The 25,889-nt window shown below is 40.1% G+C and overlaps 1 long non-coding RNA gene across 1 annotated transcript; it reads left to right on the top strand.

The window, feature by feature from the left end:
• Positions 1–1,943: 1,943 nt before the first annotated feature.
• Positions 1,944–14,775, top strand: LOC134759710 (uncharacterized). Its single transcript, XR_010136305.1, has 3 exons — positions 1,944–2,080; positions 14,228–14,307; positions 14,495–14,775. It is a non-coding gene; the product is annotated as an uncharacterized LOC134759710 (long non-coding RNA).
• Positions 14,776–25,889: the final 11,114 nt, after the last annotated feature.

The following is a 25,889-nucleotide window of genomic DNA, read 5'->3' as shown; positions in this document are numbered from 1 at the left end:
TTAAACAAAATAATTTTTAATTTTATTTAAAATAGACAAAATTTTCACTGAAACATTATCATTCCATAAACAGAATAGACAGATATTCCCAATAAAAATAAAATTCAGTTATCTCCGATGTTTCACCAGCTTTAGCCATATATAAAACCACAGCTTTTAAATATCTTTCAATTTTGTAGTTATATAGCTTTGTCATGGTAGGATAAAGTCAACAGGCTCTTAATTTATGGCTTTAAATATATTTATATATATATATTTATATTTTATATATATTTATATATTTATTTTTTTTATATATTTATATATTTATATATATTTATATATATATATATATATATTTTTTTTTTGAGACGAGTCTTGCTCTGTCGCCCAGGCTGGAGTGCAATGGCACCATCTCAGCTCACTGCAAGCTCCACCTCCCAGGTTAGCGCCATTCTCCTGCCTCAGCCTCCCCAGTGGCTGGGACTACAGGCGCCTGCCACCACGCCCAGCTAATTTCTTTTTTTGTGTATTTTTAGTAGAGATGGGGTTTCACCGTGTTAGCCAGGATGGTCTCGATCTCCTGACCTCGTGATCCGCCTGCCTCGGCCTCCCAAAGTGCTGGGATTACAGGCGTGAGCCACCGCACCTGGCTAAATATATATTTTTTATATATAGTATGATATATATGTACTCCTTCATCAATACTCTTGTCCTAGACTCCACATATTTTAGGGCAAGCCTTTATACTAGAGAAGATAAATACACTCAAAAGATAGTTGTTTAAAAAGACTAATAAAATTGATAAATCTTGATGAGAGTGTTCAAATAAAAAAGAAAGCTCAAATATCCATATTATGAATAAAAACAGGGGCATCACTACAGACCCAACAGATATCGATATCTCATGATATGTCATAATTATATCTCATAAGAGATATTCTGAATAACTAAAAACAAATAAATTTTAAAATCTGGATGAAATAGACAAATTTCTTGAAAAATAAAGTTCACCAAAACTGCCAAAAGAAATAGAAAATCTAAACAGCATTATAATTTTAAAAAATTAATATATAAACCTTTTCACAAAGAAGTTCTTGGCCCAGATGCTTATAAGTAAACTTTACCCAAGATTTCATGAAGATGTTTTGTCAGTCTTACATAAACTTAGGTTTAATGAAGGTATTTTGTCAGTCTTATATAAACTTTCCATAAAACCAAAAGAGATGGCAAGCTTCAAAACTGATTTTATAAGATTGGTATTATCTTGATATCAAAACATGACTAGTGTATTTTAAGGAAGTAAAATTACAGACCAATCTTACTCATGAACATAAATGAGAATTTCCTACACAAATGAACGAATGAATGTGTACATTAATGAATGCATGGGCTTATTTCCTGGTTTTTCATAGACCTACAACAGAAATCCACTCAGCCTGACAAAGTAAGGATTTTAATACGAGTCTTGGCTCATACCCTCAAGAATCCCTGGATGCTAAAATGGCTCAAAGAGCTAACAAAGTCTGGACAAACCAACATGCCTGGTTTAATTAGTCTGTAGGAAGCCCAGGTATCGGTATTTCTTAAAAGCCTTCCAGAGTTCCGGCAGCGATCACAGTGAGACTCTGAGCTCCGCAGCTAGCTCCCCTGGTGCCCTCCAACCCTGGGCCAACGGGTGAGTTGGGGGAGCCCCAGGACAGACTGGGGCCTCCGCCCTGCAGACACCCCAGAGCCCTTGCTATGGCTCCCACCGGCCACACCCAGGCCTTGAAGGAGCATCGACCATATTCCTCAACCCACCTCGGTGACCTGATGGTGGCGGGAGCCTCTCCCAGCCGATCCCGCCGACCCCTGCATCTCCAGAGGACACCCCCGCCAAGCCACCCGGATGCAGAGCCTTTGAGTGGCCGCTGCCGTGGCCGGCCGGAAGCATGGCAGCGGCAGGGAGGCCCCTAGGGTGTGGCGGGGCGGGTCTACGGAGGCCTCTTTAGGCCACAGAGCCCCATAGAGCCCAGGCCTGCAGTGACCGCTCAGTCCCAGTTGAAGGAGACCTACTGAGTCCTGAGGACAACCGACAAAGGCCTTAACGGCACAGAAGGTGAGCCAAGTCCTGGAGGAGGGTGAGCAGAAGGATCAGTGGCCATCGCGGGTTGGTGTTAGTTCTACCAGACCTCTATGTCGCAAGAGAAACGGTAGGATGACAGGCCACAGTTGGCCCGCTGGACATGCCCACCACCCTTTGGGAAGGTTTACTGGCCGTTTGTAGAAAACCTGTGTGTATATAACATGAAAAAGTTGCTCTCAATTTCCCTCCAACCTTTTAAAAGAAAACATTTTCCACACCTAGGCTTTCTAGATGTGACGAGGTTGCCGACGTATGACAGAGTTAGAAAATCACACATCTTGTAAATTCTCATTTGTTTAAAAAGAAATCATAGGCCGGGCGCGGTGGCTTATGCCTGTAATCCTAGCACTTTGGGAGGGTGAGGCGGGCGGATCACGAGGTCAGATCGAAACCAGCCTGACCAACGTGGTGAAACCCAGTCTCTACTAAAAATACAAAAATTAGCCGGGAGTGGTAGCGGGCATCTGTAATCCCACCTACTTGGGAGGCTGAGGCAGGAGAATCGCTTGAACCCAGGAGGCGGAGGTAGAGGTTGCAGTGAGCGGAGATTGCACCATTGCACTCCAGCCTGGGTGACAGAGCAAGAATCCATCTCAAAAATATATATATATAAAAAATAAATGTCTTCTGGAGGTGACTTTGAAATGGTTAGACCACCTCTGGAAGCGAAGCTTCAACGTTTGTTCAGTGAGTTAAAGGACAGAAGACCTGAGAAGGAAGTTCTAGGCCAGTCTGGTCATATCTGAAGAGATTTTCATGTTCTAATCTAACGTTTTGTGTACATTTTATTAATGCTCACTACTATACATAGAGTTGACTAACGTAAAACAATCCCTTCATAAATGTCCTTTTGTTTGTTTATAGGAAGTCCTGTCTTCTGGGATTGAGTTTGGTAATCCACCCCTTGGAGCTAAACACAGTAGTATGCTTAGTCATTGGGATGGTGGGAGAGGGAGAAGAGGAAGGATGAAGGAAAGGGCTCTTTGCTAGTATCTCCATATCTAGAAGATGGTTTAAAATCATACCCGTAGGTCTATATGAGCATTTTCAGTAAAGTGCCTGTGTTTGTTGTGGACAAGTTTTATTATTTTGCAACATCTGAGCTTTATGAAAGTCCTGGGGTGACAATGTATGATAAAAAGTAGAGCTAGTGAACTAGGCAATTTATTAATATTTTTTGTTATAATTGATAGAAAAGATGCATCTTGGACATGGAATTGTTAAACCACATCTGAGCAGCGTATGTCAGGACTTGTTCATTAGGTTGGCAGCAGAGGGGCAGAATGAAATATAAAGGGAGAGATGTATGTAAATGTGTCTATGTTTACATTTTGACACTAGCCATTATATATGTGCAACTCTTTTGGCTGTACTATAGGAATACAGTAAGTAATTCGAAGGAAACATACCTTCTTGCTAATATTTTAATGGTATAGATATGATAAATTCTCTTAGAAACATTATACATAGTATATTCTGCTGCTTTATGTTTCATTTTAAATTGAGCATTAAGAAAATGCAGTATTTTAATCAGAACTCTGCTAATGCTTTTATCTAGAGGCATGTTGTCATTTGGGTCTTCCGTGAAATTTTTGTCCTAAGAAAGGGAGGATTATATTTTTTCTAACAGATGAAGTTGGTGTAATGTGTTGCTGGTTATCAGAATACTCATATGGCTTTAAGATTTTGAACTGGTAAATATTCGTGATGTGTGAAAAGGCATGATACATAACATATGATCTCAAGTCCATCAAATTGGATGTTGTATCTACACAAACAGGACTTAGAAGGACATGTGAAACTAAATTGCTTGTGATTGTGGATGGCTTTGTTCTTTGCTTCTAGTGGTTTTCAGTTTCCTATAATGCACACATTAGCTTTTTAAAAGTGAAGGTTATTTTTAAAAACTGTAAAAAAAAAAATTCCAGGTGACTCTACATCATAAGGTTGAGAGCCACTGGGGTAAGTTGCTGACCCTGGTATGTAGTTAGTATTTATTCTAAGTGCAATGGGAAGGCATTATAGGGGTCAAGGAGAGGCGTAACATGATCTAATTTACTGTTTAAGGCTGAGGCTTTGTGGAGAGTGGACTATGGAGGGTGACAGCAGAAGCAAGGTACTGGTTAGGAGCTGACTGGGGAGAGTAAAGGGAATCAGGATATATGTCAGGCATAGGGCTGCCCAGTCATGCTGACAACAGAGGTCCTGGGAGTGAAGGACAGAGAAGAATCCCTAGAATCTGGGAATCTTTAGCAGTACCAGGCATGGAGCTCCTGTAATTTCATGTGTCAGACAGTAATCTCTGCTACCCCTTCCTCTGGCAACCTCCACAGCCTCCAGCAGGGCAGGCACCTGGTAGAGGCATATACAGATGGCTAGAATGAAACAACCTCTCTGGCGCAATAAACCTCCAGGCTCTGTGGAAGCCCAGGTCTCCTGTGTGACTCTGATAAATTCCTTCCTCTCTCCGGCCTTTGTAAAACAGAAATTATATTTTCCACTGCCTGCCTTACGGGCAGAGGTATTTTGAATATCCAGGACAGCAATGCATAATGACAGTTAATAACAGTTGTTTTTAAGCACAACCACCTTGCATGGTAGAGATCGTTCAAACAATCTTACAAACATCAGAGCTGAGAGATAAAGTAACTACCTGAGGCCAACGTGCTATCAGTGCTTATGTGGGGTTTTGATCCAGGCCAGTTTGACTTCAAATTCTAGATTCCTTTCACCACATGATGCTGAAATTACAACATCTTAGATGATGCACTGGGAAGATGGCAGGGAAACTATTACATTCTTGCATTGTTCCTCATACTAAGATTGGTGGGATTCTTTTGAAAAGCAAATTAGCAATGAGTATCAAAATCCGCAAAAGTGTTTCTACCCCTTGACCATATTGAATTTATTCTCAAGAGAACAATTTTGAATTATAAAAAGGTGTATACCTAGAACTTTTAGTTCTGCATCATTTGTAACAGCAATAAATTCGAAGTAACTTAAATAGGGGACTTGTTAAAAAAAAAAAAAAAACTATGGTGTCAAATCAGAGGAGTACTATATAGTAATAGTTCTCTGTGAAGGATGACTTTGCCCCCCAAGAGACATTTGACAATGTCTGAAGACATTTTTGGTTGTCCCAGCCTGGGGGGAGGGTGAGTTCTATTGGCACTTGATGAGGAGTGACCAAGGATACTGCAGTGTATAGGACAGCCTCCCAAAATGTCAATAATGCTGAGGTTGAAAAACCCTATTATACAGAAATTAAATATGATGAATGAAGATTTTATGATTTAATAGAGAAAAAGTAGAGTTCCAAATTTGGGGCACACCATGATTACAACCATGGAAGACCTTATCTTGCATATGAAGAAACAGCAGATAAAAACACAGGAAACTGCAAAAAAAATACATTGATGGAATTAGAGATAAATCTTATTCTTTGAAAAGTTTTATTTAATGATGTTATTTTTTACACTAAGCAAAATTTGGAAAAAAAAATTGAAATACAACTTGCTATAGATATCCGTTGTCATTGTTGCTATCCAGATCAAACACTGTACCCAGCACATTTTTGTGCTCAGTTGATTCTCTGGAAGGAAAGAAGGAATTTTGTTTGTTTTGTAAAAGTTATGTGAACATAACCAAATCAAAAGTGGTATTTTTAGAAAGCCATGCAACTGTCATATCCATTAAGTTGATCAAGACTCCTTCTGTTGCAAGGAACACAAATCAAACTGGAACTAGCTTAGACAAGAAAAGACATATCGGTTCATGTGACTGGGGGAAAAATGTCTGGCATCAAGTCATGTGGACCCAAGAGCGGAAACAGTGCTATCTGCTGCTTGGTATGCTCTGTGCCTTTGCTCTCTTTCACTCTCAGACTACCCACTACATTCATTCTCCGAGTGTGGCCCTCATCCTCTACTGCATACTGCTTTCTCACTGGGAACAGAGGAGACACAAATGTTTTGATGGAGCACATGCTCCAGTAAATTCCTGGTAAAGGATACATGGGAGGTAAAATTCCAAGACCTTGCGTTTCTAGAATTTGTCAGCTTCCCAAAGTGCTGGAATTAAAGGTGTGAGCCACTGCCCAGAAGTTTATGATATAACTCTCTTCATCTCAGAGTTAATAAATAACTGCTAAGACCTACTGAGGAATTTTTTTCTTAGGATCACAGTGGAAAACTGTTAAGAGCGGTACTGGGAGGGAGCACTATCTTGAGAAGAGAAATGCTGGTGGGACCTGGGCATTTGCAGTCAGCAAGAAAAGCTGAAAGAAATACAAACATTCATTCAAAAGCTGCCTAAATTATCTAAGTTTCCATTTCCTCATTATAAAATAGGGCTCAAATGGGACTAGAATAGAGGTAAAATGGGTCATAAAATTTCTGTACCTGGAACTGAACATTCATTGCCTCATGTAATGCACCAAGCAGAGCCAGGCACCTAGAAGTCGTCTGTAGTAAATGTTTCCATTGTTCCCAACTCTTGGCTCCCTTTCTTGAGAGATGATTGCAAGACACTCATGGCCATGTGACTTGAGTACCTTCCTGTAATTAGGGTATGCTTCCCTGCCCATGTCAGGCTCCGCCACTAGACTCAATGGAGCCAATACGATGTGAATAGAAATGACAGAGAAAAGCATGAGGGACAATGCAAGTTTTTTCCAGTTCTCTTACACTTTCCCTTGGTCATCACTTGTCTTGAATCTGGGCTTCTCCTTCAGCTGGGTCCCAGATGAGAAGACATGGAGCAGGGCCCCAGCTAATCTAGCGTATTCATGAAACAGAAACAAATCTATGTTTTGTGAGCCACTTAAGTATGAGGGTTACTTGTCAGCACAGCAAAGCTGATTAATACTGAGTCCCACACACAGCTAATAAGGAAAAGCAGGAGGAATAGGAAGATGACAGTGTAGAACAACAGGAGGAGGGGGCAAGAAAGATGGAAAGGTGGAAGATGATGGAGAAGAGGAATAGAAGGAGACTTTTAGTAACTCTTGTTGCTTAGAATCATGTTAATGTCTGTGAGAAATAAAAGACTAAGGTTAGGATATACATGTTCCCGTTCAGAAGACTAAAATCTAGTTGGAGAGGAACCACAGACAAATAAAATGTCCTAGTCACAGGGACAGCAGAATTTAAGGGCTAAGCATGCTCCAGACCAAAGGCTGCAGAAATTCTAGCTGTAGAGGGTAACTGTTGGAGGAGTAGAGAGAACTGAAAGGATTTGAACTGAGAGTTGAAGCACGCATATACCACTTGAATGTTCAAAAAGAGGGGAGGTCACTGTATGCTGAGCAAAGAGCACAGAGTGCGGGGGAGTGGGGGAAGCCAAGGAGAGAGGCCACAGCCAAAGAAGACATTCTTGGCTTGAGGAAGCCATGACTTCTCCTGAGAGTCATCCCAAGAACCTCTACCTCTTCGTCAGGAATGTGTCAAGACCGAGGGCCCACCTGTCTTTTTGATGGATGAAATAAAGTTAATCAATTGGAGGCCTGCACATGTGAGCCGAGCCAGAGATGCATGAGACTGCCATGCAAGGGGAGAGGGGTGCTCAGAGCAGCTGCTGGTTCCCCAAAGGTACAGCTAACTGGGCTGTGGAGTCTTGACAGAGGGCGTTGTTTGGCTTTCTGACCCCAATCACCCACAAAGTCTGACCGGATTTCTGGAGAGTGAGCACAGACTTTCCATTTCTGGAACACCTCCGTAATTTCCTAAAAAAACCAAACTTCGTGGTTTGAGCATATTGCATGTGACCAGTAAGGGTTAGAAGAGGGTTTTGCAAAGCTGAGATGCAAACAGATGCTGACCTTTGTTCTCTCAGGCAAATACTCCCCTTTGCTCTCTCCTCTGGAATTTCCCACATACTGTGCTGACCTTCACCAAGGGATAGTAGGCTCTTAAAAATTCTGACTTGCCCTAACTTGTTCATAAAGGAATTCATGGCAGCTGCAGATCTCCATGCAGTTCAATTATAGTTTTGTTTCAATGAGAAAATTGGGCCAAAGGAAAAATAAAGCGGGCAAAAGAGATAAACAAGGAGTAAGACACAATACTAAGGAGAGAGAGGACCACAAATTTTACAGTGTGCTTCCTGTGGCAAATCCACAGAGGGTAATATTGATTACAAGTTTTCTGGTTTCTAAAACATAACAACAGATGCTAGGTGAAGCCCAAGTTGTCCTGGTACTGAAACCAGGCAGAATTTTCCCCTACCCCAATGTAGTAGGTTGGAATGACTTCCACCTTCCATAAAGACCCACAATGAATACAATAGCAGGTTTCAGTTCCTCAATGTAGACTAACAACACACGTCAAAGTTCCATTAATCAAATGAATTATTTGAAAGACCTAGGCAATTCAGTCCAGTCTGCAACCATCTGATGGTACCTCTTGACCCAAGAATAGCATGTAGAATATGGAAAAAGAAATGAATGGCTTATCCTTCAAGCAATCTTCTATGAACATTTTTTCTTTAAAAAAAATGAGCTTCTGATAAGAATAGAGCTGCAGAGTTTGAAGTTATACTATCAGGCAAAAACTTGAGATTCACACAATGTATTGTTCTTATCAAAGGAAGACTGGATATGCTTTGGCCATAAGCCAAGTGGAGGGTGGGGGCTAATGTCCTCTTTTGCCAGTTTAAGGAGTCTAATCAGGATTGGAGCCAGCATGAAAATTCACTGAACCTCCACCAAGAAAGTGGGCCAACAAGAGCAGCGATGATTCCCACAGGAACTAGTTCTGCATCTATTCAAACCTGTGGCAAAGTTCCAAACGTTGTATGTCATAGAGATCACCCGCTAGCATGTTAGCCTAGAAAATGTTCAAAGCAGCTATTACCAATTGCCCACTAAGACCACAAAACATGTAATAAAGTATCCAGGACGTTTTAATCCTAATACCAGTTCACAGCTAAAAAATATTGCATGGCCCAACCAAAATGAGCTATACACAATTAACTTCATAAGTCATAAAATGAGAGTGCGATCGTGAGAAGGAAGGGGGAAGACTGTACTGATGTTTTTTAAAGGCTTGGATATCACTATGAATTGTTATCATTGAAAATAGTTACTCGTCCCCACAAAGTCTTCTAATGATGTGAAAAGAAAGTTCTAAGGAATTCTCATTTGTTTTTTCCCTTCTTGCCCCACTGTCTACAGCTCACTCAGCTCACCCATTAAACCCTGAGGGTCTGTTTCACTTTTCCCTTCTCACACAAACATCACAGTAACAGTCTGGCCTTCCCAAACCACCACTGGAAACTTCAACTGAACTGATCATATATCAGTCAACTCTAGGAGACCAGCTCTGATTCCAAGAAACTGTGACATTGCCTCCATTGGAAGTTACAACCTTCACCTGCCAACCTGAACTCATCCCGTAGGCAAGTGAAGGAACGTTTCTCCTCGTATTCATCTCAAGCAACAAATTTGGGACACAATTCAAATTAGCCTTAAGTTCCTTAAGTGGGAAGGATTAGTATTATAAATTAGTTTATAAATTCCCCCATGACACGTAATAGAGTGCTGCATACACTATAGGAGCTTAACAATAATTGCTACCATTTGTCAAACACATTCTTAATTCCAGGAGCTGTACTTGAAGCTCTACATAATTATTTCATGCATACATTTTGTCATTCATTCTAACTGTCCTAGAAAGGTATTATCCCCATTTTTAAGATGGAGAAATGGAGGCTCTGGCAAATGCACAGACTCATCTAAGACAATACAGCTAGCTAGTAAGTAGCAGAATAAACTTTGATCCCAAGACTGACCAGTGCCAAAGCCTAAATTCTTCCTACTCTATAGGCTGTCTGCCTATAAACATTTCATTCCTCCAGTGACCACTGTATCAATGATGGAAGTCATAGGTGGGCCAAGTTTGGCTCAATATATCACATAAACTACCTAACAAAGTCCAGCAACAGTATGGATCTTGAAGTAGTGAATATCATCACAGAAATGTCTTTCTGTCTGAGATATTATAGAGAGGATCACTACTCTGAAAAACTGGACTAGATGATCTCAATATCTAAAATCAAAAAGCAAAGACTGGAGTCATATTCTGATCAACAAGGCCAAAGTTAAATTCCAGGTTCCTTTCATTTCAGAAAATGCACATTAAGTGCCTCATATATGAGATACTGTGTTTCGGAAGACAGAGACAAAAGAAAAGACACAGTTACCAGTATGGGAGAATTATTATTATTTAAGCTAGATATTGAAGAGAAATAAGATTTTAGAAAATTGGGGTAGAAAAAAATTGAAAGTTATACCTAGTAGCAGATGAAGGGAATAGGGGTATTCAAACACAGGAAAGTGAGAAACTATAGAAAAAGCTTAGAGAAATAAAGGTACTTCACAGAATGTAGTGGAAGGGAAGCACTGAAAGGTAAATTGAAACCAGGCTATAGAGGGCTTTGAATGACTAAAAAATCTGGATTTTATTTGATTGCATTTGGAAACCATTGAGACTTCAGAACAAGAGAGTGATTTGTTCATGGCTGTGGCTTAAGTAGATCAATCTGAATCCTCAATAAAATATTAACAAATAGAATCCAACGATGTATAAAAAGAATTATACACCATAACCAAGTAGAATTTATCCCAGGTATGCAAGGCTGGTTCAACATTTGAAAAATCAATGTAATCCAAGGCATCAATAAGCTAAAGAAAAAAAGTCATATGATGATATCAATTGATTAAAAAAAAAGCAATTGACAAAATCCAACACCCATTCATGATAAAACTCTCAGCAAATTAGAAATAGAGGGAAACATCATCAACTTCATGAAGAACATCTGCAAAGAACCTGCAGCTAATATCATGTTTAATAGTGAGAAACTGGATGTTTTCTCCTAAGATCAGGAATAAGGCAAGGATGTTCAATCTCATCACTGTTTTTCAACATCGTACTGGAAGTCCTAGCTACTGCAATAAGATAAGGAAATAAAGGGTATACAAACAGGAAGGGAAGACATGAAACTGCTTTATTCACAGATGGAATGTAAATAGATCAATATGGCACCAAGTATAGGACAGAGTGTGTGGAACTAATAATTCCTTAAGCTCATGCTGGAGTAGAGACCTGCCAGAGCCCACATTAAAAAAAAATGAAAAACAAACCAACAAGTAAACAAAGCCCAACTCCCAATTTAAATAGCAACCTTGAGCTGAGTTGATGTGGATGCTGAGGCACCTGGGTAGAATGTACAGAATTGCGCTAGATGTCAGCTATCTATCTGTTGTGCTTAGGCCAATTTGATTGCACTCTCCCCACTCCTCAGCCACCCCAAACATTGATTTGTCTTCTGGGTATATGAGGGACATGACATGATAGCTGAAGTTGTGTAGTAGTAAGCTGCTTTATAATGGCAATGTATTGATTTTATCTTCTTCCTTATCTTCTGGAAGGCTCAGCCCAAGCAACTAAGATAACACTAGAAACAAAAATGGCCATAATACAATCTGACGTTTCCATATTTCCTTGATGGTTTCCAAGTGAATATGCCCTTCTATAGCCTTCAAACTAAAGCAGAAAGTTTCAGAGCAATTCAATCGATGAGCATGTAGTTGAGTGCCAATAATATGTAAAACCCAATAGAGAATAAAAGGAAGTTTAGACAAGTGTAGTGTGGTGAAAGAGAAAAAGCAGAAGATTTAGAGTCAGTTGAACCAACCTGAGTTTTGAGTCTTGCATCATTACCTTCAGTTGTGTGACAAGCAAGTTTCTTAATCTCTGAGCTCTCAGCTTTCTTACTTTTGCAATGAGAATGATAATACTAACCTGAATGCTGTGAGGATGAAATGAGAAAATGCACATGAACTTGGTTGGCTGCAAATGGCTACAGAGATGTTCAGTTTGTTTATCCAGTTGGTTAAGGCCAGTTGGCAAAGTCTACACATGAGAGCATTAAATATCCAAAGTAGATGAAGAGTACAGGAAGTATAAAGAGCAGAGGAAGAAGTCTGTGGGCTGGAATGAACAACAAAGGCATCCCAAAAGATGTGAGACTCCAGCCGAATCTTAAAGGATTCAGAGTAGAATTCAGAAAGAGGAGGCAGGGAAGAAAGAGTCACTGTCATAAAGGAGGCACTCAAAAGTCGTTATGGAACGAGTGGGTGAATGAAAGCATACAGAAACAAAAGAACAAATTAGAATATCTAAGAAATAGTCTACAGGTAGTATGTAGACCAGAGTCTAAAATTAAAGATAGTCCTTGATGCTGCAGAAATTTTGTTTAAATGCGTTTTCTATGAGTGCCCATATGAACACTAAGGTATTTTCTAAGGATGGGCATTTCTGTTCCAGTAATCTTAGATCACAGGTCTATAGAAATCACACTGTGGCTGGTTTGACCCCTGTACTGTACTGTGCTATCTCTCTGACCTATCTGTGACCTGCACATTTTGGTGAATACATTTCCTGTAGCCCCAGTGGGACAAGATAGCTCTTGCACCTGCTGACATATTTAGACACGTATTATCTTCACAGCCACTGTTCTTTCTTGATAACCACCATATCACCTAGATTGTTAAAGTCAGCTTCCTTCACAAACCACAGTGTAAAAGATTCTCATGGGGAAAAAAAAAAGGTGCCAAGGTATCTTATGACTTTGGTGCTTGTATTTTCAAAAGGAAGCTTTCAGGTAAGAATAGTAAAAGGGACTTAGGAGTAGGGGTCTCAGGGGAAATGCAGAGGGAGAGACTGAGAGCAGGCAGAAGAGGGGAGCAGCAGAAATTGATGGAAACAACCATACAGATTTGGACTCTGACTTAGGACCTGTCATTAAATCTCTCTGTGATCTTGGGCAGGTTGTGACATCAGAAAGTTGATAGATGTGATCGCTAAGAACCTTGCTGGATATTCTAGGACTGCAAGAACACATGTATATAACATGTAAATAAAACAAATATTTTATTATTTCAGCATTACTTTTTTTTTTTTTTTTTTTGGCCAGCATTACCTTTTAGAGGCCGGTTTCCTTCCCCCAGAACACACTCATGTGTAAACTGGGGATGGTTTTCTGTGCTGGGAAAAGGCAAGTCAAGCCCAAGTCTTCTTTTCTGGGGCTCTATTATCCTCCTTCCACCCACCCCAATAACCCAGAGAAGTAACTGGCCCCATCATTCAGAAGGCAATGGATAATGTTGGGTTGAATCAGTAGGTCTATTTTTTTTTCTGTTATTTTCGCTCTCCCAAGCTTAAGTGGAATTTCTCATCAAGTTCTAACCCCAGAAACATCATTATGAGTACCACACTTTAAGCCAGACATTGCCAAACCAGACTTTGTCCAGAGAAGACTAGCCAGAATGGCAAGGGTTTGAGAATTTTGTCTAATGAAAAATAAATTAGAAAATAAGATGTTCAGGCTGGACAAGAACAGGCTTGGGAGAAGCCCAGCCGCAGCCATAAGCAGCTGAAGGATGGATAGAGAAAAATCAGTATGTTTGGTGTTACTCCACAGGCAGAAGGAGAGCCACCAGAGGAAGCTCCAGAACGGCAAATAACATTGCCACTAGAAAAACTTGCCCACAATTAGAGCAACCAATGTAGCTCCTGGGGGCAGTGATCTCCCTGTCTCAGGAAAGGTTCTAGCTCAACAGGCTCTATATGCCCATCTGCCAAGAGACCTCAGAAAGTATACAGTCAGCAGGATAAGAGGTCGAAGTATCCTTTCCAAGGCTAAGATTCTAGGATTCCACCTCAGAGTGGACTGTGAAGCTTGGCAAATGTTGGTCACTTTACTTTCTAGCTGTTTTGTTTGTTGCAACTTGCCTAAGTTGTTGTAAACCGAATCCCGTGATGTGTGACTGTATGTTACTGCTTTTCCGTGGGTCTTCAAGGGAGCTGGGACACCAAAACCTTTGGTTTAAAGTCCCCCTGGTTTCTGTCTCCTCTTCCAAGCAGAAGTCCCACCAGTGTGATCAGGAATAAAACACTTCAGGTGCAACGTGATCATTATTCAAAGGTTCTGTGAAGCCAGTTACCCCCTTTGCAAAGTGAAAAGTGCAACTTTGGATTTTTCTGATCAGGGTATTATAGAGAGGAGCCCACCCTTCTCTTACTATACAGAGAAGGGTAAAACACAGTCACCTTTCCACAGCATCTGAGTGGACCTAACACAGGGCAGTGAAAGTGATGCAGAACAAACTTCAAAGCCTCCAGGAGCACACGTGACCTCAGGTGAGACATCCAGGAGGTGGGGAACAACTGACAGTGGCCCCTGTTTTGATGGTTTCAAGTTTCTTTGCCCACTTTCTGAGTCCCTTAAATCCTGGCTTTCCTTCCTTAAATTGTTCCCTAATTTGCACCCAAAACATTTCTCTTCAAGAAATCATTAAATTTAACATGAAAATACTGTTTCTAATAGGAAATGAACAGAAACAACCTGGCTCTCCGAAGAGGAGTATTTTATTCAACTCCGAACTGCTCACACATTATGCAACTGTGAACAAGGCTCATTTAAAAATCCATGAAGCTTCTAATGTTTTCACCACAAAATATATTAAGTATTGAGGTGCTGGATATGTTGACTAGTTTGATTTAATTATTCCACATTGTATGCATAAATTGTAACATCACCTTGTTCCCCATAAAATTATACAATTATAAATTGTCAACTTGCAATTAAAACAATAAAATCCAGCCAGACTTTGTGGCTCACATTTCTAATCCTAGCATTTCAGGAGGCCGAGGTGTGAGGATTGCTTGAGCCCAGACATTTGAGACCAGCCTGGGCAACATCGCGAGACTCCATCTCTACAAAAAATAAAAAATTAGCCAGGCCTGGTGGCATGCACCTGTAGTCCTAGCTACTCGGGAGGCTGAGGTAGGAGAAGCACTTGAGCTTAGGAGGTCAAGGCTACAGTGAGCTGAGATTCTGCCACTACACTCCAGCCTGGGTGACAGAGCAAGACTCTGTCTCAAATAAATATGTAGATAATCAATCAATCCATGAAGCAACTATATAAAAATGCCAAGGTGAAAATGGAAAGGAAACTATGCATATTGTAGGGTCATGACCCCATAAGATATGCATGCATGTGTCTATTACATAAAAGGAAAAAAATTTTTAAGACAAATAGTTAAAACCATATTAGGGGAAACTTATTTGAAGGTCACCATCTTCCCTTTCTCCCCATAGACATCTATTTTAAATTTCCATTAAATTCTTAAAATTGTTTGCATAGCAAGTAATAATTTAAACAAATATTTTATTATTTCAGCATTACTTTTTTTTTTATTTTTTATTTTTTGCCAGCATTACCTTTTAGAGGCTGGTTTCCTTCCCCCAGAACACACTCATGTGTAAACTGGGAATGGTTTGGTTCATCTGATTTTTATTTGAAGTTGCCATAGCCTGTTCACTCTGAAGGTTACATGCATGGGAGAAACTTCATAACAAAATGGCAGTCAACCTACTGCTTCATTTTCTTAGCCAAGAAAGGATCTAAACCCTTCACACAACAGGAAGGGGCATGCCAGCCCAGGTACTTAAACCAACATTAGCATTCACCAAAAAATACTGGGGCACCGTACCCCCCTTTCACAGTGCTATGAGCTTAGCTTCATTTGGGATATAGCTAGTGCTCTGTTTCTTATTCAGACCTTCACATCCAGCAGACCCTGTACCCCAGTTCTGCCCCTGGAATGGGACTCCCAATTGCCTGTGCTCAGCTGAGTCCCAGCTAGAGAGTCAAGTTCACTAGACCCCATCCCTGTCTTCTGGTGTCCACGATTCTGACAAGCAGGCACATGGCCATAGGCGGCCTTCAAGAAAGCACCCCTCCCCCAGTGTTCCTAAGTTATTGTCACCCTAACTTACCCCACAATCTGACCGTTGGAGGGATCCCTAACACCTTTAAGGAAACCTAAAGAACTTTTACCAATGACCTCAGTATTGTAGATCAAGGCCAGAGCATACCTACCTTCTCCCAACTCCCTGGAGAAAACAGTGCATAGTAATACACATGCAGGGGCCCCAGGCTGTGTACATCCCCCACAGGGCCCGATGCCACCTGTTTGGTGTTCCCAAAAGCTTTTTCCAGATGGAGCCACACAGGCCTTTCTAGTCCCTTAAATCCTAAACCTTAAACACTAACTTTAATTCAACTGGGTTTATACATTTTATCAATTTTACTGGAGTTGTTGAACATTTCATTATACAGAAAAAACCACCCTGTGTTGGCCTAATAGACTATCCAGACTAATACTGGCCCTCTGATACCTGTCCCAGCTCTACTCAGCTTAAGATTGGTCCTTCCCCAAACTCCCGCCAACACTGGTTCTGCCTCTGCACATGTCTGCTTCCTATTGGTCACGCTCTGAGCGGCAGCCCTAAGTCTCTGATTTGTCTCTAATTAGCCCTGCTGTCTCCCCTTTACTAAACTGAAAGCTCCTTCTAGGAGGGCCTGGATCAAGGACCAGAGAAACTGGCACTGGATAGGGGCACATAGCAGGTGCTCACTAGGGACTTGCGGAATGAAACTGGAACAGAGACATTACCAAACACCCTGAAAGCCCTGAATAGTCTAATAGGAATGTCATCCCTGACCTCATATGTAACACCCAATTCAAGTAATTTGTCATATTGTGTCTCCCAGTTATTAGCTTCTGCAATGTGGCTGGTAGGCATAGTCCCCTTTGCCAGATCTTCTATGCATATCTGAAATATAGTACAAGTCCCCTAACCACAGAGGAATGTTGAAAGTTGAAAATATTATGTAGCGCATGTTGGCTCTGCCTCTTCCCTCCCTGCCTTCTGGGTACCCACAGCTCCTGGGCATCTACTGCCAGTTGAGCCCACATAATCCCAGAGGCACACACTTCCTGAAGGCCACTCTCATGTCTCCCCAGCTCACCCCAGTGTCTCCAGGTCTCCTGCTGCTTTAACAGCCAATGTCCCCTTGAGTCTCCTTTTGGGCTTCTTCCTCCAACCATGGCCATGTTTTCCTGCTTACATAATTATGAGCAAAAGAGGTAAGAACTCATCCCAGCCTCCCTCCACATTCCAACCAATGGCCGTGTAAAACTGAGAAGACCCTTAAGTTGATTTTCCCCTAATTAAAATGGGACAGACTAAGATGTCCTAAATTCAAGTTGTTCAGGATTCTGGGGGAAACTGCCCCATGCGCATTACACTAGAGGCTCATCCCTCAGCTCTGAACCCCTTCCTGGGTGCCGAAGTGGGAATGGAGACCCAGGGAAGTGTGGGGCCTCCAAATCACTGAGGTGACTCTGGCTCCACCCTTGTCATGTGCCTTGAAGGGCCCCCCACAATGTGGACACTCACAGCAGCGCACACTCATCTTTGCAAATATCTGGGAAGCATGTATTTTTAAACAAAGGAAATCCGGAGAGTCAGGCTTGAATATCTCCAGATGGACACTCATTCCTTGGAAACCTCCTCTCTGCAGCTCAGCTTGAAAAGTCAGACTTTTCCCCTCAACAACTTAGCATTCATGAAAAGAAATTTTGTTCAGAAACTTGAAAGCGATTTCAATTGCAGAAAAATATGTCCAAAGTTTTCTGCATGTGAACACACATACATGAAGGTACACACTCATTTTAAAAACTGGGGGAAAAGGCAGCCCAAAGAAAATCTGCATATTGTTAAAAATGTAAATCAAGGCCATCATGATGGCTCATGACTCTAATTCCAGCACTTTGGAACGCCAAGGTGGAAGGATCGCTCGAGGCCAGAAGTTCAAGGTCAGCCTGGGCAACATAGCAAGACTCTATCCCTACCAAAAAAGACAAAACTTCACCAGGCATGGTGGCACACACCAGTAGTCCCAGCTATGTGGGAGCATCGCTTGTGCCCAGGAGTTCATGGCTACAGTGAGCTATGATTGCGCCATTGCACTCAAGCGTGGGTGACAGAGCAAGACCTTGTCTATTAAAAAAAAAAAAAAATGTAATTCCAATTTCTTCAGGCACATGTAAATTCAGTCTACTTAATATTCAGTAGTATGTATCTTTCAACAAGTGTGTCCATTATTCTAAATTGCCAAATTTACTGACATAAATTTGTTCGTAATATCCCTTATTATCCCCTTAATAGTGATAACACCTCTCTCATACCTGCTACTGGTTATGTTTTAAGTTTGGCAAGAGGTTTATCATTTTTCTTGACCTTCTCTCATAACCAGCTTTTGATTTTTTCTATTTGTTGGCTCTATGCATCTTTTTTCCACAAATTTTCACTGTGATCTTTATAATTTCCATTCTTCTTATATTTTTGGGTTTTACTTGCTCTTTTTATTCTGCTTTTTTAAGGTGAAAGCTGAAGTCACGATTGGAGATCTTTTCTAATATAGGCATCTTTCATGCTATAAATTTCCCCCTAAGTACAGCTTTAGCTGCAAAGCACTGTGAAATCCTATATTATCATTTTCTGTTTTAAGTACTTTCTATTTTTTCTTTGACCTATGTATTATTTAAAAGTGTATTACACAGTTTCCAAATATTTGAAGATTTTCCAGATCTCTTTATGGATTTTTAACTTAATTCCATTGTGGTCAGAGAACATACTTTGTAGGACTTGAATCCACCTAAATATATTGAGACTTGTTTTATGGCCTGGAATGTGTTCTGTCTTCATAAATTTTCTACATGAACTTGACAAAAATGTGCATTCAGCTGTGGTTGGGTGGAATGACCTAAAAAGTATCAATTTGGTCAAGTTGGTTTATACTGTTGTCCAAGTCTTCTATATTCTTACTGGTTTTCTATTTGTTTGGATTTTTCTATTCCTCCTTGAAGTTCTATCAATTTTTGTCTCATATATTTTGAAGTGCTGTTACTAGACACATAAATGTTTAGAAATGTTGTCTTCTTGATGAATTTGCCCCATTACTATGAAATGACTCTATCTCCAGTAATATTCATTATTCTGAAATCTGTGTTTGACAATATTAGTACTAATGTTGGTATAATTTTTCATCCTTTTAAATCCATTCATATCTTTATATTTAAAATATTTATATCAGTCTTTAAATATGCAGATTAAATCTTTGTGGTTAAAATGGGTTTCTTGTGGGCAGTATGCAGTTAGTTGGGTTTTGCATTTTTATCCAATGTGACAATATCTGTCTTTTTATTTGGGAGCTTATACCATTTCCACTTACTGTGATTATTGATATGATTGAGTTTAAAGCTGTGATCATGATATTTGTTTTCTATTCATCCTGTTTTCATTTTCTGTCTTCTTTTGGACTGAGTATTTATGTTATCTCCTTTTATGGCTTATTAGCTAGACACCATAGTGGTTAGAGTATGTATGAAATAAAAAGAAATATGTACATATTAGTCTCTGACCCTGGTTTCTGATATGGGAACTCCTAAAATCCTTGTAATGTCCCAAGCAGTAGGAGTACTAGGAGCATCTTTTGTTCTAATATTTGGTCTTTGACCCAGGTTCCTGACACAGAAATCCTAAATCCCTTGGAATTTCCTGGGCAATAGGGGCATCTTTTGTTCTAATGAGGTGACCCTTGGTGGGCTCCTGGATGGGAGTTGGTCACCAGAAAGACCACACCAAGATTAGAAAACTGTAACTTTCAGCCCCATCCCCCATCCTCAGGAGGGGAGAAGAGTTGAAGATTGAGTGAATAATTAATCATGCCTGTGTGATGAAGCCTCCATATAAAGTACAGGCTTTGGAGAGTTCTGGAATAGTGAACATATCCACTTGCTGGAAGAGTGGCACATCCCAACCCCACAGAGATAGAAACTCCTTCAATTGGGACCCTTCCAGACCTTGTCTTATGTATCTCTTCATCTGGCTGTTCTTCTGTATCTGTTGCAATGCCCTTTGTATACATTTGTAAATGTATTTTCCTGAGTTCTGTGAGTCATCCCAGCAAATGATAAAACCTGAGGAGGGGATCATGGGAATATCCCTTCTGTCTGTAGCCAAGCCAGACGGAAGTTGTGAGTAACCTGGGACCCACTACTTGTGATGGGCATCTGAAGTCAGAGGCAGCATTGTGGGATTGAGCCCTTAACCTGTGGAATCTGTGCTAACTCCAGGTAGATACTGTCATAATTTAATTGAATTACAAGACAGCCAATTGGTGTCCAAGGGGAATTGGAGAAATACCTGGTGTGGCATGTGATTAAAATGGGTTTCTTTGTAGGCAGAAACCCATACACACGCACATGTGGCGTCAGAAGTGTTATGACTATACAGAAGGAAACATTTGTTTTTACTATGCAGTATGCTTCTTCACTTTCAAGGGTTATTATACTACTTCACATATAGTAAAAGAACCCTACAACAGCATACTTATATTTCTTCTCTCCTGTCCTTTGTGCTATTGACCTACATTTCACTTCTACGGATGTTATAAAACACACGATACTTTATTTTTGCTTTAAAAGTCTACTGCCTTTTAAAGAAATCTAAATAAGAAAGAAAAAGTCTATATATTTACCCACGTAGTTACTATTTCTGCCACTCTTTATTCCTTTCTGTAGATCCAGGATTACTCTGGTATCATTTACTTCCTGCTTGAAGAATTTCCTTTAACATTTCTTACAGTGCAGGTATGTTGTGATGATTTTTTTCATCTTTTTGAGGTCTGATAATATCTTTATTTTGCAAGTGTTTTTGAAGAATATTGTTACTGGGTAAAGAGTTCTAGGTCAGCTTTTTTTTTTCATTACTTTAAAGATGTTGCTCCACTGTCTTCTCATTTACATTGTTTTCAATGAGCATTCTGTTATTCTTATCTTGACCTTTTTTCCCTGGTTGCCCAGTTGATTTTGTCTTTATCAGGAGTGTTAAGTAATTTTATTATAATGTGCCTTGGTTAGCTTTGTGTTTGTTGTACTTGGGTTCATTGGGTTTCACTGGAATTATAGTTTTTTATCAAATTTGGAAACTTTTTAGTTATAATGTCTTTTATTTTTTATGTTCCTCCCTCTCTCCTCTCCTTTGGGATACCAAAAGCATGTATAATTGATCACTTGAAGTTGTCTCAAGTTCACTGGTGCTCTGTTCATTTTTTCTGTTTCTTTGTTTTTTAAGAGACAGGGTCTCACCATGTTGCCCAGGCTGGAGTGTAGTGGTTATTCACAGGTGTGGTCCCACTACTCATCAGTATAGGAGTTTTGACCTTCTCCATTTCCAACCTGGGCCACCTCACCCCTTCTTAGGCAAACTAATGGTCCCCCATCTTCTGGGAGGTTACCATATCAATGCCATTCTTAGTGCAGACACTGAGTCGGCATAATACAGCCCAGAACTCCTGGGCTCAAGTGATCCTCCTACCTCAGCCTCCCTAGTAGCTAGGACTACAGGTACTGTGCCCGGCTCTCTGTTTCATTTTAAATTGTTTCTATTACTGTGCCTCAGAAGTTCATTAATCTTTTCTGCTGCAATTTATAACTTGCCAATATTTCCATCTAGTATTTTTTTTTGTTTCAGACATTATAATTTTTACTTCTATAAGTTCAACTTAGGTCTTCCATTTCTCTACTTATTATGCTCAGTCTTTCCTCTAGCCTTTTGAACATGTAGGATATAGTTACAATAATTGTTTTAACCTTTGTCTTCTAATCTTATTATCTCTGTCATTTCTTGGTTGGTTTCAATTGACTGACCTTTCTCCTCATTTGGGTTGTATTTTTGTTTCTTTACATGCCTTGGAATTTTGATTGGATGCCAGACATTGTGAATTTTATCTTGTTGAGTGCTGAATATTTTTATATTTCTATAAGTATTATTAAGCATTTTTTTCTTCTTTTTTTGAATACCATTATTTGGAAACCCTGATTCTTCCAGATCTTGCTTTTATACACAAGAGCAGCATTTACTCTAGGGTTCATTTTCCCCATTAGCAAGGAAAGACCCTTCTCAGTCTACCCAATACTTTGCATGTTTTGAGGACTTCCAGGCTTGTATTGGAAATGAGCACTTTGCTCATCTGTGTGTGATCTCGGGCCATGGTTCCGTCTTGTCCTTTCAGGTGCCCCAGGTAGTAGTTTCTCACGTGCCTGCACTGAGCAGTACTGAATAGAACACTTGAGGATGACCCTCTGTTAATATCTAGAGTTCTTTCTATATAGCTGTCTCCTTTTCCATTCTCCATTCTGCAAAGTCTAGTCATCTTAGCTTCCCCAGATTCCTAGCTCCACCTACTTCACTCAGGGAGACTTGTGGGCAGTTCCTGAGTTCCCCCTTCCTACTCCGCAGCCTGAAATTTCTCTCCAGACAGTAAAGTATGGAAACTGTAGGACTCATCTTGCTTTTTATGTCTTTTAGGGATTACTGTCCTTTTTTGCCTCATATCCAAAGTCTTGAGAGCCATTGTTTCATACACTTTGTCTGGTTTTTTTTTGTGTGCTGTTGTTGTTGTTGTTGTTGTTGATTCAGGTAAGAGGATCGATCAATTCAGTCTGTGTTATTTCATATTGAGCAGAAGTGGAAGTCAGGACTGTTGATGTCATTTTAATATCTGTAACAGTGGTAGCCATACCAGAGTGAAAAATATAGAGGAGAAATAAAACAAGATTTTATTTGCTCCTTAGATGATAAAATTGATTTGTAAGGGTATAAAGAGCCAGGAGCAAAATACATGTAAATATTAATACCTTAGAAATCAAAGAAATAGAAAATTTAACTGAAAAAGTAGCAGAGTTTGTTGTAATATTGGTGAGGTAATAGACAGTTATCAAAAATTAGGCAATGTGTAACCTGATACTGAATATAGAAGAATGGGCTTACAGTGCCCATTTGGAGGTCAGAGACCTGACCCTGCTGCAGTGTCATGGGCAAGAGTCAAGCTTTGTGCCCTGGCCAGGATCTTCTCTGGTTAATAAATTCAGAACATTTTTGTCAAAAGCCCCAAGTCACTCAAGTTGAGTTGAAACAGTTGTTTTCTTATTGAATAAGTCCCTTTCTAATCCTAAGAGATTTACATTTAAGTATAGGAATGATTAAATAAATCTATCTAAAAGTAACATGTTAAATTTTAAGAATACATATAAATTTAATATTTGAACCCATATCATGTTTAAGAGAATTTTCAAATTACAGTATCAAACAAATTAGATTTGTGATTCTAATCTAGGATTTCTATTACTTTTAGTCTTATAATTTTAAATTAAAAATTACAATACGCTTTAAATTTACAAAGAATACTGAAAGTTGGCCAAGTGCAGTGTCTCAAACCTTTAATCCCAGCACTTTGGGAGTCTGAGGCAAGAGGATTGCTTGAGCCCAGCAGTTCAAGACCAGCTTGGGCAACATCACAAGACCACGTCTCTAAAAAAAAATTTTTTTTTTAAATTAGCTGAGCGTGGTCCCGGCTACTCAGGAGGCTGAGGTGGGAAGACCACTTGAGCCCAGGAGGTTGAGGCTGCAATGAAGTGTGATCGCACCACTATACTCCAGCCCGGGTGACAGGGCAAGACCCTTTTTCAAAATGAAAAAAAAAGAACAACAGAAGAATACTGAAAGTTACTATATATATAGATAGATAGATATCTATATATATATCTATATATATACATATATATATATACACACATACACACACACATATACACATATATACACATACATATATACACAAATATATGTTTCATATATTTTTGAAAATTATGAAATAGTTTAGAAGATAATGTTGATTAATTACACAGTTGGAACTCTTTAAAAAAATAAAAACAGAATACATGGAATTTCAAAGGCAGTTTGGACATTTTAGGGGCCCCTTTAACATGATTCTAAATATTTGCTAGATTAAAAAATAGAATGAAATCTGCAGGTTAAACTTAAAAGCTTAAGCCAGATGCAGTGGTGTGCACCTGTAGTCCAGCTCCCTGCCCCTCCAGCTACTTGGGAGGCTGAGGTGGGAGGATTGCCTGAGCACAGGAGTTGGAGGCCAGCATGGGCAACATAGTGAGACCCCCATCTCTAAAAATATTTATTAATAAATAATTTTTAAAGGATGTGTAATTTTTGAAAAGCTTAAGGGAAAATCAGTTTTCAATTTAAAACATTCACATAAAATTTAAAACAAAAGTAGAACCTGAATAGTCTTTTATATGTCAGTGCTCCCCTGCTTTCCTCAGAATACCAAAAATTGCTCATTGACAGAAAGAGTCCCAGGCCTCTAAGCACAATGTGGAAATGATTGCTCTAAGCTGTGGTCAGTCACCAAAAGGTAACTCTGAACCAGGCACTGTCGTTTACAGATTTGCTCACTGAATTGTCACAATAGCTCTCTGCTGCAGGGATTAATTTTAGTCCTAGTTTTACCAGTGAAGCAACTAAGGCTCCCAGCCAGGACATGGCAGAGCTGGAGTTCACGAAGTCCATGTTCTTAGTCACTATGACATGTGCAGTGTAATCCCTCTGCATTTCGTTTTTTTCACTTTGTTTTCAAAGAGTATTGCAACAACAACATAGAGGATGGATTGATGAGAAGATAGAGCCAGGAGGCCAGGTGGGAACGGCGGCCCTGTCCATGTGATGTAATAAGGGCATGGCCTATGACTATTGCTGGAGTTGGAGAAAGAGGACAGGCCTGAGAAGAAAGTTGGGAGAGGGCTATTTGGGAGGTGGCCATTAGACTAGCTGAGACAGAACGGTGACTCTAGGTTACTCCAGGGAGTTGGGTGGGGGCCCTGCAGAGGACAGTGGGGGCTTAGGTGGAGAGGAGGGGAAGGTTTAGGAGGGCGGGGGGGTTGAATCTGAGTGCCTGCAGAAGCAGTCAGGGAGCAGCTAGACATGGGAGTCTGAAGGTTAGGACAAAGATAGGTTTTCAAAAACTGGAGAGGCAAAATATGTATTGGCACTCATAGCACTAAGAAAAGAATGTTGTTAATCCAATTCAAGCCATAACTAGTTTTTGGCTAAAGGTAAGATTTGGTTTTCGATTTGTTTGTTAAGTTTTTACATATCTAAGTCTCTAAGGGCTAACATGGAATCAATGTGTGAACTAAAGCTGCCTTTTACAACCACTCCAAAGAGAAAACACCAGAGGCAACTACTGTGTATACAACTATATCCAAAAAGCAGCAAGGCCTCATTACTCAGCGGACAGAAACAGAGCATTCCCCAGACCAACTGTGGGCAATGCCTACCCTATGTGCAAGAGGAGACCAAAGAGATACCTAGTACCTGCCTTCAAGGGGCTACCAACATCCCTTTGTTCCTGGCATTCAGGTATCTGCCATCCACAAACAGGCTAAGTAGGTCAGTCCAATCTGTATTAATGAGTTCTGAAATATCTTCCATAATTTAGGATCTGGTCTTGCCTTGAAGTTGCCAGGTTCTAGAAACTTTGTTATTTCTACTTTTGTTCACTTGTATCATCAAAGGGATAGAACACATAATCATTTTTTCCATTGTATTAGCAGGACACATCCCAGTTGCTGAGAAGTAGTAATTGAGTTTATCAAATACAATTACCTCCACTCAGCCCACCTCCTCCTCAGTTTGCCTTTCTCAATCAGGGAGAACTAACTCTACCTCTCACAAAGGACCCTTGCATATTTGAATGGCTTCCCAGGAGTCTTTGAGTGGCATATAATTACACTTAATTTAATTTTTTTGTCATTAGTCCCAGAGGCTTTGATCCAAGGTCTCTGTTATTCTGATATAAGGAAAATAAAGCTCCACCTAAAATTAAATATTTGCCTTTGCATTCGGTTTGCTGTTCATTGTACAAGTAATCTTCTGTTAGAATCTTTGGTTTCCAGTGGCCATTTCTGGGCTTGGCATCTTCTCCAGTTTCTTGTGTTTCCCCATCAGT

The sequence above is a fragment of the Pongo abelii genome, chromosome 12, assembly GCF_028885655.2.
Source record: "Pongo abelii isolate AG06213 chromosome 12, NHGRI_mPonAbe1-v2.0_pri, whole genome shotgun sequence".
In the NCBI taxonomy this organism is placed as follows: Eukaryota; Metazoa; Chordata; class Mammalia; order Primates; family Hominidae; genus Pongo; species Pongo abelii.
Note: the sequence above shows the minus strand (reverse complement) of the source record. Positions and strands in the feature narration are given on the sequence as shown.